A 13,235-nucleotide genomic window follows, 5' to 3' on the forward strand; every position below is an offset into this window, starting at 1 on the left:
AAATAAAATATGACTCTATTAATATGGAAGGGGGGAATACTACTGAATAATCATTTTAATCATTTCTATTATATGCAATATAAATTCTAGATCAAAAAAATAGGTATTATTAAAAGAAACTCACTTCTCCATGCTCCAAAGTACTACTCCCTCCGTCCCAAGATAAGTGACCACAAACTTTTCGGCATGGAATTTAAGCAAATGTGGTTTTGTTAGTAAAATGGAAAGTGAATAAAGTAAGAGAGTTAATAAAGTAAAGAGAAAAAGTAAGAGAGAGAATGCCAAAAAAAAAAAATTGAGTCACTTATCTTGGGACACTCTAAAAAGAAATATGAGTCACTTATCTTGGGACGGAGGGAGTATTAATCTATCTATATATATCTTTTATATAGTAGAATTTAGAAAATGGTGACCCTTGTCTGCCGATTATTTACAAACTGTATATATTTTGTATGCTAAGCTAACCTCATATCGTTATACTCTCTGAATGTTTACATCTTCTAATCCTAATTCTCATCGTTCGATGTCCTAAATTTCCATCAATATCGCAACACTGCCTCCTTGGGCTCTGCAAATTCACAAATTGCTTCATCACAAACGAAATCAAACCGCAAAATACAACCAAATTATTCAGTAGTAGTAATAATAATAATAATAATAATAATAATAATAATAATAATAATAATAATAATAATAATAGTAGTAGTAGTATTAGTAGTAGTATTAGTAGTAGTATTAGTATTAGTAGTAGTAGTAGTGGTAGTGGTAGTGGTAGTGGTAGTGGTAGTGGTGGTGGTGGTAGAAGTAGTAGTAGTAGTAGATGACTTCAATCATGATGCTATTGAATTTATGTCAAGAGGGTTTTAAACACAAATTTTCAATCTTAACTGAAGTCCCAACTATGTAAACATAACATTGTTTTATGAGGCTAGTTAAATGTTACTTCTATGGACATACTCCCTTGTGGACTCTACATACAAGCTCAGAATTACTTTTAAAAAATAAACTACTGTAATTAATATTTAACTATACTTTAATTATAGATTATAAAATCCCAACAAAAACATCACCAACTAAGAATTATAGCACCAATGTGTCAAAGCCCATTATCTAGTGGTATGTGATTTCTCCAAAAAAATCATTAGTTTTTAAATGGGACAAGTCATTACTGATAGCTTCAACACACTAAGAGCACTTTCAACACATAATGAAGAATCCTTTTCATAAAGAAGATCATTTTCATAACAACTATGATCCATAATCAGCCCTTGTCCGCATTAGAAGTATCACTTGAGTTCGACACATGTATTTAGAAATGTAAAAGAAAGTGAGTAAGTAATGATAGTGAAATGTGGGGTCCATTTTTTAATATTATTTTATAATAGATTGTGAGTGGAATAAGTTAGTGGGAAGTGGGGTCTACCTACCATTTATAGTAAAAGTAAACTGGGAATCCTAAAGGCGGACAAACTAAAATGGTAAACCGAGACTCGTAATAGCGGACGGAGGGAGTAGACGATAGCAATCGACTAAAACGCAAGAAGAAAGCAAGACATACTAACCTGATCCCACTCCTGCTGCTCCATTTTGGATGCCAAGACCACGATGTTTTCAATGGCCACAGCACGAGCGTAGTCCTTGTTACATTTATTCACCGGCTGAGGCTCGACCTTTCTGTAAGTCGTGAGTGTTTTCCCAGTTTCCTCCACCTCAGCAGAGTTCAGAAAGAAGACAACAGGCCGTTGGCAGTGGTCACTGCTCACAGGCCGCGTGTTGAAAGTGAAGGGCCCGTCGCTCCAAGACCTCCATGTTTTGAAAGTCTGTTGAGGCTTTTCCAACTCCTTAGCTGTGAGCATAGTGGGAAATATTTGCACCACGTAGCCCCACGAGACTGAGACGGACCATTTGTATTTGCGGTGATAGCAAAAGCATTGCTGCAGGATTCTGGGAGGATCGGCCTTGTAGGCTTTCATCAGGGTGCTAACGGACTCGAGCTGAGTCTGGTTCGGGAACAAGGAGTTGACAGAGTCAAGATGGTGGAGAGAAACGAGAGGCGCCAACGGATGTGCTGCTAGGATCCCGAAAGCATCCCCTCTGATGTCAATCTGCAAGAATCATAGAATTGGAAGAGAGTTCACATCTACTGTCCAAGCAACTTAACAGCAGTACATGTTCAGTGATCAGGAAACTCAGGCAACCAGATATTGATCCGGTCTTTTTAAACCCGTGCCGTCCACCAATAGGACTATTTTCAGTACTATTTATTTTTAATGTGAAGAATAAGAAGAAACAAAGTCATGTTTAGGAAATTTTAACTGATACAACATCACTTTTTGACATTTAGGCCCTACACAATTACTGTTGAAACCTGTATTCAGCTAGTGATAGACCATTTTTTAAATTCTCATTAATTAATTATTGAAATATTTGTAACTTTAGAATTGGAATACATTGTTTTAATGTATTTAAAAATTTAATACCAGAAGACAATTGAAACCACATCTAAACACTACAGTCCAAACATTAGACGAAAAAACCAAGCACTGGATATCATAAAAACTGTAATTGAATAGCAAAGAAATATACTGCCTCTATTCCAAACAAGATTATCCATCAACATAACTCATTAATAAAATAAAAATATTTTTATTTTTATTTTATTCCCTTTTTTATATTTAAAATACAAAATAAATTTATATAAAATCTTAAGAAAGAATATTGGACGAGTGACTTTTAAGTGCGTTGTTTTTATGTCGAAATCGAAAGCTAACAAACAACACAAGGCCAGCCGTAAAAGCCGGCCAGTTAAAGAAAGAGAATATACGTGGCAGGTTACAGCCTTTCAAATTCAGCCACGTTACTTCGTAAGGTAGAGACACCACCAATATTCTGCAACAAAGTTTACGGCTGATTACCCTTTTCAATGTTTATAAAGTCATCATTATTAGACCTTCTAGTCAAACATTCAGATTTCTTAATCGACAAATTAAAAATCACCAAAAACTAATCACGAAAAAAAACAAAGTTAGAGGAGGCTTAGTTATACTTATAGGAAGCACCATTGTTCCTATTATAGTTGTAGACACGTGTCATCCAGAACGCCTGGTGTCACAATATTTGTAAAATTAATCAAATTAGTAAAACCGGACCTGGTGAAAACCCGGTTCGCGGGTCAGCCCGACTCCGAGTTCGCCGATGCAGGCCCAAACCCGCTGATCCGACCCGTAGAAGTAGTGGTAGCGGTTGAGGCATCCGTCCATAGCCGCGGCGAGTTCCGCCGCGAGCGGGTAGCTCACAGCGAAACCTCCGCCGCCAAACGCCATGTCGTACGCATGCATCACATCCTGCTCCACGCTCTCGGAGTTGCCGCCCACGTACACCATCCGCCGGTGATCGTGCCTCCCCAGCACCGCCGCCAGATTCTCCGGGAAGAACACCGTGTCGTCGTCCCCCATCACGAACCACCTCACCCCAGGCAACCCGACCCGGAACAGATCCGACCCGACCCGCGCTATCCTCACCGCCGCCTCCGACCCCGCCGTCCGTCGGAACCGCCGCCACTCCGACGAGAACCGGTGCTCAATTCCGCGCCGGGTCGACCCGGACCCGCCCGGGTCCTTCTCCAGAAAGACGTATCCACGCGTGAGGCCGGCTTCCCACCAGAGATCGGAGTAGCGCGCGCGGCTCGGCCAGGTGGCGGTGGAGCCGCCGATGCCAAAGGCGAGGTGGCTCACGTTGGTGGGGGAATCGTCGGAGTCGAAGAGGGCCGTGTACGGGTCGGTGTCGGGTCGGTCGGGTTCGGGCCAGGTGAAGAAATCGGGTTGGGACGGGCTGTAGACGGCGGAGAATGCGGCGAGGGAGATGGAGAGGATTAAGAGTGTGGCCATCGCCGCCTTCAAGGATGTGGTGAGAGCGTCGCGGGTCTTGTCTTTGGTATGATGAGTTTCAGAGCTTTAAATGGGTCCTGACCCGGATTATTCGACTCCGGGAAAGACATCTCTTGAATTGAAAAAAAAAACAGAGTGATTTATTGCATTTGGAGAGGTCGGTTTTGTGTGGATTTTCACATGGGGTGTTTAAAATGTTTTTAGAGAGAGAGAGAGAGAGTGGTTGATGGTGTTTGGCATGACCACACTTGAATTAGGAGGAGTAGTAGTGGTCTAGTGGAGTTGTCGCATTTAAGCAAGATTAACGTATCTCATCCTCGTATCACTTCCTTATCGCCTTCATTATCATTTCTAATTCTTCTAAACAAGAAAGAATCTACTCTTTTTTTATTCAAAATTCTTGAAATCTATACTAAATTAATTCCTATACCTAATACCTATGGATTGATATTTCAGAAGAAAAACTCGACTTAAACTATTTTTCGAGGAACACTAGACCATAGTCAATCATATTATAAAATCTATCTCATTTTAGGTTTATGAACAAAATATATCTATTTTGGATTTACAACATAATAAACCTAAATTACTATTTAGAATTTGTGAATATAAAAAAGTAAGTGGATTGAAAGATATTCTTTTATGTTTGTGTTTTGGTATAAATTATTGAAGTACGATAATTATTGATACTCCAAAATTCAAAATAAAGTAAGAAAATAGTTACAATGAAAATAATTATTGGTGTGAATATTTTGAGTAAAATTACTTGCAATTACATTTTACATTAAAGTGGTTTTGAGTTTGACATAAATAATTGAAAATGTTTTAAAATCACTACTTTTTTCATATTATATTTACACTAAAATAGATTGGGTTTAATGTAACTAGTTGGAAATGCTCTTAGTCTCTACTTATAAAAATCACACAATTAAAATTTCATTAAATTGGATCTAACTTGACAAAATATAAATTGACGTGACAATCAAAAGATGTACACCGTCCGTCCACGAATTATATGGGAGTTTTGTTCCAAATTTTGGACCGATATTAATTACAATTATAATCAAAGATTCAGAGTTTATTTTTGAGTTATTTCTAAAATATATGATGTTTTATTTATATTCTGTCTATAAAATGATTGATGGATTATGAGATTCAAATTTGACATCGTGGGTCCTGGATTATGAGAAACGAATTCCGATGTGTGTATTACGAACCGAAGATTTAAAAGTTTAGGTATGATTCATATTCTTTTAGATAATAATAGTGGATCGCTAAAAGTAATGGTGGCATATGGTTTAACTTATCTCATTTGAATACATCAAAGCATTACATAGATTTTACTTTTTCATGAAATCGTAAAAGATATATTGAAGATGCATTATACGTGGATGGTTTAAATGGTTTAGAATTAAATAGTAAAAGACCCATTAAAGATTATTCATGGAATTGTTCAAATGGTTTGCAAGTAACTATTCAGTAGTCAAAACTTAACTTTCTCAAATTTAATTGAGATATAAGTGCCCTTGAAACATTCAATTGAACGTGTTGTTAGGGCTCTTTAATTACTTTCACCTATTTGGTTGAAAAAAAAACCAAAGTTGTCTAAATATCTGCCATATAGATTTCTTGCTTAACTTTTCCGTTTCTCAAGAAACTTAATGCCAAATAAATAAATAAATAATCTAGCAGTTAGTATAGTAAACACATGAAGAAAATAAACAAATAAAATTTAAATGCTCCTTCCATCGTTTCGTTTAAAAGTAGAAATTTTAGAGACAAAAAGGCTTTTAATGCCGAATTAAAGTATTTAAGAAATAAAACTAAAAGTGATGAAAGTATTTTTAATAGAAAATAAACTAATTAAATTGAACCCACAATTTAATACAAGCTTATATTGGAATATTACGAGCAGTCACTACAGAAGTAATATTGAACTCTCCCCATCTAAATCCGAAATTACAAGTAATCCGGGTTTCCACTTTGTTTATTATTTATTTCCCGCACTTAAGATATAAATGTCTATTAATTAATTAATGTTTGTTATGGACTTAATTAATTAACATCTTATTAATTCCAAGATTGGACTTAGCAAGAAACATTTATTTATTATTCATAGAGCGATAAAACTCCAACTGGCCAGTTTTCTGAATAATAAAACCTTGTTCGAGCTCCTGTTGAGGACATTATCAAACGAGACACACCTCGCGCACATTTCAACATAATAGCAATCCTAGCACCGCTAGATATTAATCACCACTACCCAATATATCAGGATTATTGGGTTGCGAAAAACCCGCACCATTTGATAAGTCAAAGTAGTGCATAATCAATACCGTATGCTCAATGCTAACATATGTAGATTAAGAAATAGTATTTTATCAAGACCTAGTCTTTCAGTAGATAACATAAAGACACGTCTTGCTGTTAGATCCGTTCAGTGCTATACCACACCAATGTCATCTTATTTCAGTAAGGCTTAGAAATATGCGGACTGACATTGCAACCTTTCACGATAGGTAGCCAAAACCTATCTAGGTTGTGAAATTCTTCTTTTTCTTTTGCAAAGCATTGCATAGATCTGACCGTGTTACCTTAAAGTGGACGACGCCCACAACCGGTCTACTAAGCAAAAGACTTAGACTTTGTTTGCTTCTTATACATTTAAATGTTTATAAAAATATCTTATAAATACACAAGCAAACACAATGTAATAATATACTGATTCTATTCGTGCGAAACTACTCGAATAATACTGAATCGGGTTAAAAGTGGATTGTAGAGTTTTACGTATACAAGCAAGATTCTATTCGCGCAAAATTTGCTCGAAACATGCTTTTAAATATACCAAACCTAACAGGCCGCGCATCGGCTAGCCAATTTTTTTTAAATTTTATACTCCATATTTATAACTCATTGCACTTTATATTTTTAATACATGATAAACACCAACAATTAAAATGATATAATATTATTTGTCAATTTATTTGTTGGGCTAGGGTTTTGGCTAGGCTGCTGCTTGGCTAGGGCAGTGGTTAGGCTGTGGGAAGGGCATGATGATGTGGCAGAAGTTGTTTTTGGCTAGACAATTGCTAGTCCGTTGCTATTGTGGATGCTCTTATACCTGTATACTGAAAATATCATTGGAAACTTAGTATATATCATGTCTATTATATCAAAAAATATATATACCGTGGTACATATCAGTATATACCGTGGTATATCGATATTGAACATAACGATATATACCGAATGCATCAATATATCAGTATACCGAATATATAAGCATATTACAATATGTTTTGTTTACTGCGGTATAAGAATATTTATATTGTTATCATATCAAAATCTATAGTATGATATCATAACGTTTTGAAAATAACAGTATACCGAGAATTCAGTATTCTTTTTTATATTTTTCAATACAATAAATGCGATATAATGGTATTTCGGTAATTTTGCCCACTTAGAGCATCTCCAAAGAGAAAAAAAGGTAAATGAAAGAGATATATCCTCTATTTACCTTCTCAAAAAGTGAAATATACCTTTTAAAAATTAACACATTCTCCAAGAGAAAATGTATATATAAAGGTAAATTATTTTCTAAACTAAAATAATACTAGTACAAAATGCAATCCAAAACATAAAGCTGTAATACCTCCTCAAATACCACCCCTTAGAGCATCTCCAGCAAGGAAGGGTAAATAAAAGAGGTATATCATCTATATACCTTTTCAAAAAGTGAAATATACCCTTAAAAAAAATAACACACTCCAACGAAAAAAGGTATATAGAAAGGTAAATAATTTTTTAAATATAAGATAATAGTACAAAATGTATTAAAAAATAGAGGGAACATCTTTTTTGGTCCACGAACTTTGCCAAAGTATCATTTTAGGTCCGTGAACTTTGAAAATATCATTTCAGGTCCATCAACTATGGGTTAATATCATTTGAAGTACTTTTTTACTATTTCCAAATTTTTCTAGACAAAAATACCCTTGATACCTTAAAGGGTATATATTTTTAATAAACTTATCCTATACTCAATATTTTTTTTATAAATATCTTTACTATATATTTTTGATGAATTTCCTAAATATAATTTGACCTTCAATATTATCACTTAATTTTGTGACATGCAAGAAAAGATCCTTAATTAAATTTTTTATTATTAAAGAAAAGTTCTTTATTCAATTTTAAAATTTTTTAATATAAAAAATTAAAGAAGCAATTTTACTTGCATGTCACATAATTAAGTGCTAATATTGAAGGTCAAACTATATTTAGAAAATTCATCAAAAATATATTGTAAAGATATTTATAAAAAATATGAGTATATGATAAGTTTATTAAAAATATATACCCTTTAAGGTATCGAGGGTATTTTCGTCCAGAAAAACTTGGAAATAGTAAAAAAGTACTTCAAATGATATTAACTCATAGTTGATGGACCTAAAATGATATTTTCTAAGTTCACGGACCTAAAATGATACTTTGGCAAAGTTCGTGGACTAAAAAAGATGTTCCCTCAACTAAAAAATATAAAGTGTGATATCTTCTTAAATATCTTCTCCCTTGGAGAATGGTTTTTCATGAAAAGAAGACAAATATGGTGGTTATGAAATTTTACATCTCAATTAATGGAGAGGTAAAGATACCTCTTCAAAATGAAAAAAAAGTATAATACCTTCTCAAATACCTCTCCCCTTAGAGAATGATTTTGCATGAAAAAAAGGTAAATATGATAGTTATATAACTTTACCTCTCCATTTACCTTTCTTATTGGAGATGCTTTTATAGAATTAGTTCTTATGTAAAGAGGAGAAATATGTTAGTTATAGGTTATTAACATATCCATTGATGGATAACACCTCCTCAAATACATTTCCTCTTAAAAAATATTGTTTTATAAATAAAATAAATAAATATAATAATTATAAGACTTTACTCTCAAATAGCTTTAAAAGAGTAAAATATGATAGGCCGGTAAAAATAAGAGTAAAGCTTGGTGTTGTATAACCAAACTGCATAGGTTTGCAAGTAATTGAATAGGAGTGGACTTATATTAGGGTATTGGGAAAGTTAAGTTGATTAAGAAATCCCAATTGAGCTCGAGTTTGAAGGTAATCGAGAAACTGAGATCTAGAAGAAATTGAGATCTAGAAGAAATTGAGATCGAGAAATGGCGCAATACACGCAGCAGTTCCTGAACAGCGTGCTGTCGCAGCGGGGGCCGGCGGCGCTTCCCTATGCCGAGGACATGAAGTGGCACATCCGGCAGCACCTGATGCACCTCGTGGAGGCTTACCCCTCTCTGCAGCCCAAGACCGCCGTCTTCACCCACAACGACGGCCGCGCCGTCAACCTCCTCCAGGCCGACGGCACCGTCCCCATGTCCTTCCAGGGCGTCACCTACAACATCCCCGTCCTCATCTGGCTCATGGAGTCCTACCCCCGCCACGCCCCCCTCGTCTTCGTCAATCCCACCCGCGACATGATCATCAAGCGCCCCCACCCCTTCGTCTCCCCCAACGGCGTCGTTTCCATCCCCTACCTCCACTCCTGGCTCTTCCCCTCCTCCAATTTGCTCGAATTGACCCGCAATCTCGCCCACTTCTTCGCCCGCGATCCCCCCCTTTATTCCCAGCGCAAGCCTTCTAACCCTAACCCTAACCCTACCCCTACCCCTACCCCTTCCCCTAATTTAAATCCCGCCTATGCCTCCGTCAATTCCTCCCCGGCGATTCCTCCCAGGGAATATTCTCCCTCTCCAACACCTCCGCCGCCCTACGGGAGCGGCAGGATGGAGGATCCCGCGGAGGTGTATAAGAAAAACGCGATCAACAAACTCGTTGCCGATTTGAATGGCGATATTAGGGAGATGAGGAAGGGGAGCGAGGGGCAGATGGAAGGTGCATTCGGCGCTCAGGCGGTGCTGCGGCGCCGCGAGGAGGAGCTGAGGAAAGGGGTTAAGGAGATGCAGGATGAGAAAGAGGCGTTGGAGCAGCAGCTGCAGATGGTTTTGATGAATACGGATGTTCTCGAGGGATGGTTGAGGGATAACCAAGGGAAATTGGATGGGAATAAGGCTGACCATGTCGATTTGGATGAGGCCTTCGAGCCATGTGATGTATTGTCGAAGCAGATGTTGGACTGCACAGCCTCGGATATGGCGGTGGAGGATACTATATATGCGTTGGATAAGGCCGTGCAGGAAGGGGCTATTCCGTTTGATCAGTACTTGAGGAGTGTGAGGCTTTTATCTCGTGAGCAGTTCTTTCATCGCGCCACAGCTACCAAGGTCAGAGCTGTCCAAATGCAGGCTCAGGTTGCTAGTATGGCTTCAAGGTCGTTGCCGCAAAATGCTTTCTCATGAGCTTAGTTCAGGTATGGTGGTGGTGAAATGGCTATGATGAATTACAATTTTCACACACTGTTCTATTTGGTGTTGGTAAAAAGGCAGAACTTGCATTGGTTTGTATTTATGAGACTGGTCAATAATTTCAATGTGCAGCTTAAACAAACTGAGATACAATACAATATATATTCATGCTATTTTTTGTAGGGTTGCTTGTAGTCTTGTGTGTGCCTTTGTCGAGGCCCGGGGGTTCTGATTTTGCGGCACATGATGAGATTGAATTGTTATTGTTCAGAAGTTTTGGTGTTGGTGATGATATATGCTTATGAGTTGTTAGTCTTGATCCTTAGTTCAGTTCTAATGAGATGATATACTTGTGTGTTTACGGTGTAAAACACGAATTTGCTTGTGTTGTTAATGTACAATCATAAAGCGATATGTTGAAGCTCTTTTGTTCATTTAGTTATTTTTCTGCTATGTGCTCTCCATAAACATGAAAGCTACTAACAAGAATGTCAAGGATATAAGCTATGCCTATTGAGCCAAAAGGTGTTGCACGTATGTTTCTATTTAGAAATATAGCTGTTTAATTATTCATCTCTTTGTGCTATGAATGAAATAAGAATTATGTGGATTCAATAGTCTTCTCCTGGGCAGAAATCCAAAGAAATTTTTTTCACTAGTGGGCACATTTGAATCACAGCTTTAGGTGAGCTCATACGCTTCTCAAATTATCTTAGTTCATAGCATATTGCTATAGAGTTTGTGAGCTTTAAGCTAAGATATTGTTAGCTTACTTTAACAAAGTTAGTAGCCTCAGATTGATAGTTATGATCTTGACTTGGATTCGTAGTAATTTCAGAATTGATATTGTTAATCTCTCATATCATACTCATTCAATTCTGTCTGCTTCGGAGGATGTTGTTTGGATTTGGCTGTCTGTTTTTTTATGTGAAAAATGTTCATGGCTACAGTCCGTCACTTGTAAAATCGATTCGATAATGAGGAAAAATGTAAGTCTTGTTGCGATCTATAGAGGCAACTTTTTTTACCTACCTTAGTTCAGCCTTTGGTCTGAAATGCTTATCTGCTTTCCTGCACACCCTAGCCGCTCATGATTTTTAATCCATTGATGTCTATGAAGTTTGTATAAGTAACTAACTAAGATGACTAATTTGCAATTCAAGTGTGATAAACATTCACTAGTTCTTTTGTACATGGATTTATTGGAAGCGATAAAGTGCATAATCTAATTATAATGCACACTTCCTGGAACCACATTCACCGCGGACCTTTGATGATGCCAAAATGTAAGTCACCTTAGATACATACCAAGTTACCAACTCACATAACTCTTCATGTTGTGAGGGGAACTCTTTCTTTAATCCTGTGTCTCTATTTTCCAGTTTTGTTAATTTTGATATTTGAATTCTTAGAGAGTGGGGGGAAGTGAGGGAGGATGGTGGAGTTTAGTCTGTAGAGTTGTAACGACTGATTTCTCGCTTTTTGGAGAAGCCTTGTCATATCAGAGTGTTGGCGAATGCTTATTTTCGATCCTCCTTGTACCAAAGCAATAACATTGTTAACATTCTCTCGGGATGAATTGCTCTCATTATTGAGATTCATACTTGTATAGAAAGAAACATATTGAAGATATGAATGGAGTTAAAAAGATGTGTAGAGGAAGGGGATTTGGATGAAAGGATATTTATAGGTGTCAATATAGTATTGAGGATTAAAAAGTAAAGAAGGGTTAAAATTTCGCTGAGTAATGGATCTATAATAGATACTGCTCCCTCTGTCTCGCTGTCACGTTTTCTTTTTTAGTTTGTCCCAACTAAGATGACACATTTTTTTTTATGGAAACTTTCTCTCCACTCAATCACTTTTTCTCATTTTTATTAAAATATCCATCTTTCTTTGTCTCTCTACTTTAATACTTACACTCACCTTTTATCTATGAAATTAAACACTTTAACCATTAACTCCTAAAATCTCGTGCCAGTTAAGAAATGTGTTATCTTAGCCTGGACGGAGGGAGTAGTATTGACACATGTTTTTACACTCATTTTGCTAAAATGATACTCCATCCGTATCCGTTCCAAGAATATTTGGGATATTTCTTTGGCATGAAATTTAAGAAATTGATGTGTTGAAGATTAAAGTGTAAAGAGTAAAGTAAGAGAGATAAAAAGAAAGTAAAGTAGAAGAGAGGATAAAGTTTTTGCCAAAAAAGAAAAAAGGTACTTAACTATCTTAGAATAACCAAAAAATGAATATTACTCAACTATCTTGTGAAGAAGGGAGTATGAGTCGTCTCTATTACGTTATTCTTTGTCTTACTTTTACTCTTTCTACTTTAACATTTAACACACGGATTTCTTAAATTCTATGTCCAAAAGAAATGCACCAACTACCTCGAAACACATGGAATATGATTGATTACACTTATTAATATTTACATACACGAACTCAGGGAAATGATATACTACATATCTTATGTGAATTCTTTATACGAATACCACCCTCGTTCAACACACGTTCAGCGTTGTTTGTTTTGTTTTATATACTCCCTTCATTCCACTCAAGATGACCACATTCTTGAGTGGCACGAAGTTTTAGGTGAAATAGTTAATTGTGATAAAGTAAAGTGGAAAAAGTGAATGAATATTTTAATGAGGAGAAAGGAGGGGCAGATTTAATTCCAAATATAGAAAGTGGACATCTTGAATAAGATAAACAAAAAAAGAAAGATGGACATCTTGAATGGAGTATTTAGTTTGATTCTAATACATTAACGAATTATTTAATTTTACAAAATTCAAAAGAATTAAAGTTTAGTTTGTTATTTATTCATTTCTTTGAAGTTATACAAAAAATGAGCAAATTAAAGCTTGATTTTTATTATTTTGTGAACATAGACTGTTTTTTATTTTTATATTGAAATAAGTTCTCTTAGTTTTAACATATAATTGCTTTGTCCCTTT

The 13,235-nt window shown here is 36.1% G+C and overlaps 2 pseudogenes across 2 annotated transcripts; one reads left to right on the plus strand and one right to left on the minus strand.

The window, feature by feature from the left end:
- Positions 1-360: 360 nt before the first annotated feature.
- LOC125188040 (uncharacterized) lies at positions 361-4,150 on the minus strand (annotated as a pseudogene). Its single transcript, XR_016130307.1, has 3 exons — positions 3,150-4,150; positions 1,563-2,105; positions 361-568 (listed from the first exon to the last, which is right to left on the minus strand). The product of XR_016130307.1 is annotated as an uncharacterized LOC125188040 (transcript).
- A 4,759-nt stretch (positions 4,151-8,909) lies between these two features.
- On the plus strand, positions 8,910-10,693 carry LOC125190528 (protein ELC-like pseudogene; annotated as a pseudogene). Its single transcript, XR_016130256.1, has 2 exons — positions 8,910-10,277; positions 10,456-10,693. The product of XR_016130256.1 is annotated as a protein ELC-like pseudogene (transcript).
- Positions 10,694-13,235: the final 2,542 nt, after the last annotated feature.

Source organism: Salvia hispanica, chromosome 5, assembly GCF_029641045.1.
Source record: "Salvia hispanica isolate PSC_SH4W2 chromosome 5, Shi_PSC_v1, whole genome shotgun sequence".
Lineage (NCBI taxonomy): Eukaryota > Viridiplantae > Streptophyta > Magnoliopsida > Lamiales > Lamiaceae > Salvia > Salvia hispanica.